A 3,640-nucleotide genomic window follows, 5' to 3' on the forward strand; every position below is an offset into this window, starting at 1 on the left:
ACTTATTTCAAGATGCATGATCTCATCCATGATTTGGCTACATCTCTGTTTTCGGCAAGCGCATCAAGCAGCAATATCCGCGAAACAAATGTAGGAGATTACTCACATAGAATGTCCATTGGCTTCGCTGAATTGGTGCCTTCTTACTCTCCTTCACTCTTGATAAAGTTTGTCTCCTTAAGAGTGCTTGATCTAATATACGCAGAACTTGAGCAGTTACCATCTTCCATTGGAGATCTAGTACATTTAAGATACCTGGACCTCTCTGGCAATAGTAGAATTCGTAGTCTTCCAAAGCAGTTATGCAAGCTTCAAAATCTGCAGACTCTTGATCTACAATTAATATTGCCATTCACTTTGTTGTTTGCCAAAACAAACAAGTAAACTTGTTAGTCTCCGAAATCTTTTACTTGATGGCTGTCCATTGGCTTGTATGCCACCAAGGATAGGATCTTTGACATGCCTTAAGACTCTAGATTGCTTTGCTGTGGGAAGGAAGAAAGGTTGTCAACTTGATGAACTACGAAACCTGAATCTCTATGGCTCAATTTCAATTATACAACTTGAGAGGGTGAAGAATGATAAGGACACAAAACAAACCAATATATCTGCAAAAGGGAATCTGCATTCTTTAAGTATGAGTTGGGATGAAAGACAACCACATAGATATGAATCAGAAGAAGTTAAAGTGTTTGAAGCCCTCAAACCACACCCCAATATTTTTATCAATCACTGGCTTCAGAGGATTCCTTCTTCCAGACTGGATACATCACTCAGTTTTGAAAAATGTTGTCTCTATTATAATTAGAGGGTGTGAAAACTGCTCGTGCTTACCACCCTTTGGTGATCTGCCTTGCCTAGAAAGTCCAGAGTTACACTGGGGGTGTGCGGAGTATGTTGACGAAGTGGATATTGGTGTTGATTCTGGATTCCCCACAAGAATAAGGTTTCCATCTCTGAGAAAACTTCAAATAGGTGGTCTTTGTAATCTGAAAGGATTGCAGAGAATGGAAGGTGAAGACCAATTCCATGTGCTTGAGAAGATGGAAATTTACTGTTGCCCTCTGTTTGTTATTCCGACCCTTTCTTCTGTCAAGAAATTGGAAACTTATGCCGTAACAAAGCTACTTCGCTCCCAGAAGAGATGTTCAAAAGCTTTGCAAATCTCAAATCCTTGACAATCTCAAAAAGCTGCCTACCAGCCTGGCTAGTCGCAATGCTTTGAAGCGTCTGAAAATTGAATATTGTTATGCACTAGAGAGTCTCCCAGAGGAAGGGGTGAAAGGTTTAACTTCACTCACACAGCTATCTCTCCAGTACTGCAAGATGCTAAAATATTTACCGGAGGGATTGCAGCATCTCAAGTTTGAGAATTATTGAATGTCCAGAAGTGTTAAAGCGATGTGAGAAGGGAATAGGAGAAGACTGGCATAAAATTGCTCACATTCCTAATCTGGATATTGGTATTTACAGAATGAGTTGTAGGGTTCAAGTCTCTCATTCCGGATGTGTTTATACATAAGTTAAAAGTATTATGTATATGTAATTGTTTCTTTGTTCGTGAGTCTCCCATACTGCTTCCTGCCATTGAATGTAAGATCCATTTGTATTATACTTGTTAATGTTGTAATTATTGGCTAACAGTGGTTGAGTATCACTTTCTGAATGAATCTTGTGGCACATGGGAAAAACACCAAATATAGCGCACAAAAGCTAAACAAATTGATGAAGGAGGAAGAGGTTCATAAGCAAGGAATGGCGTTAAGATCCATATTCCAGAACGGTTATCCAGATAGTTCAATGTGCTCTCTTAAGTCATTTATTCAATTCATAAGCAAATATTAATGTGGAAAAGTTCATATTGGATAGTCTGTCATTTCCAAATAGAACAAAAGAAGCAAACAATAGATGTCCATAGTAAAGGTGTCCAACATGGAGATAATAATTAAGAGTAAAAACTTCTATTGCTATTAAATAGAATATGCAATTAAAAAAAATAACATAGGTACACAGATCTGTCACTCCAGATAAGTTTATCTTGAATTTCTCTTGTACAATATGGAACTTCAATATGTACAACTTGGAAACCCTTTATATGCTTAAGGTCTCAGTTTTTACCACATTCAGATAACAAAAATGTAGTAACAATGGCAATTGTGCGCGATTCTAAAAGGCAAAAAAAAATGCCAATTTAACTATGGTAATTATGTACAGATATAACTAACTATAAAACCTAAATCGTACACCGAAGTCAGTGGCATATAAGCAGAACTGCTATCATCAAGAAAGTTTGACTGATTCTAGCAGTTTATGGAGTACTAGAAGCGTCGGTCAATTTGAACTGATCACACAGCATGTAACTGATTTAAAAAATTCAGTTTTACTCTATCAGCATCACCAACTCCTTTCTTCCCAGAAGAACTAGCAGCCACTTGTTCCTTCAAAGCTTCCTTCTCCAGTTTCTTCTTTTCAGCATCAGCTGCTTGTTCATTCTCATCGCGTGATTTTTTAAACATCTTCATGAACACCACCAAAATCTGTGTCACTGCATCCAGAAAGAAGGGAAATGAAGACTGACAAAGTTTGTCACAAACATCAAAACGAGATTTAAAGAAATGCCCGGTTAAAGAGTTGGTGAGGAAAAATCTGTTAAAGCAATTTTCACACCGGTTAAAACAAGATCTTAAGGACAAATGTAATTCGAGAAATCTAGCCAATGGCAATATGCACTCAACAACAGCTACAAAGGCCATAAATGTTGCATCCCATAATCTTCACATAAAGTCAGACAACTAAAAAGATTGTATCACTGATAAACGCTACTGGAATAGCTATATTACCAAGAGTGTTTGTTAAACAGCCAAACGACTGTAGTTTTTTCTTTTCCAGAAATCTTACCAGATGACTGATAAGTGATAATACAGCAAGAAAAATTAAAACATATGTATCTCTAACCTTGCTCAAAGGGGCATCGAGCTGGATCCTCGCCAAAATATAGGGATAGGGAGTCTGCACTCCTTCCCTGCAGATTTACAAGATAGAAAAACAATCAGCAAACTTGGCATGGCTTAGACATCCAGGAGGATTTAAAATATGACAATGGATGCAAGAAACTCACCACTTCAATATAAAGAGTAGTGAGAGACTTGACTTCAGCCTCAGCAGTATCAAGGAAATTCTTTAACACCTGAGAAGGAATACACAAGTTACTAACCGCATATTTCAGATGTTTAACAAAATTATGTGTACACCAAATCGAAGACATCGCAATCAAGTTTGACTGCATCACCAGACTCCACTCTAAAACCATGTCCAACACAAACCAAATTGGGAGTCTTCCCAGCGCAAGCCTTTTTCACTTGATTTTGTTAAGAACACAAATGTCATCCATTGGGGACACCTATCACTCTTCTAAAACAGCGGTACACTGCTTCCTTACTTTGTCTTCTCAAACTATCTAGAATAAAGCTTTTTAATAGTAAATACAGATCCTTGTAATGAATAATGAAGGAAACCTGGGGAAAGAGGAATCCGCACAATGCCATTCATTTCATATTTGGCGTAAGAAAATCTCGAGAATTTGATAATACATTTAGGGGTCGTTTGGTAGAGTGTATTAAGAAAAATAATGCATGCATTA

At 37.5% G+C, this 3,640-nt stretch overlaps 1 long non-coding RNA gene and 1 pseudogene across 1 annotated transcript; one reads left to right on the top strand and one right to left on the bottom strand.

Annotated features, from left to right (window-relative positions):
- The first annotated feature begins 6 nt into the window (after window positions 1–6).
- Window positions 7–1,178, top strand: LOC107059305 (putative disease resistance protein RGA3; annotated as a pseudogene).
- Window positions 1,179–2,184: 1,006 nt separating this feature from the next.
- Window positions 2,185–3,197, bottom strand: LOC102598837 (uncharacterized). The gene is made up of 3 exons (XR_369034.2): window positions 3,119–3,197; window positions 2,956–3,022; window positions 2,185–2,545 (listed from the first exon to the last, which is right to left on the bottom strand). It is a non-coding gene; the product is annotated as an uncharacterized lncRNA (long non-coding RNA).
- Between the last annotated feature and the right edge of the window lie 443 nt (window positions 3,198–3,640).

The sequence above is a fragment of the Solanum tuberosum genome, unplaced genomic scaffold, assembly GCF_000226075.1.
Source record: "Solanum tuberosum cultivar DM 1-3 516 R44 unplaced genomic scaffold, SolTub_3.0 scf01164, whole genome shotgun sequence".
Classification (NCBI taxonomy): domain Eukaryota; kingdom Viridiplantae; phylum Streptophyta; class Magnoliopsida; order Solanales; family Solanaceae; genus Solanum; species Solanum tuberosum.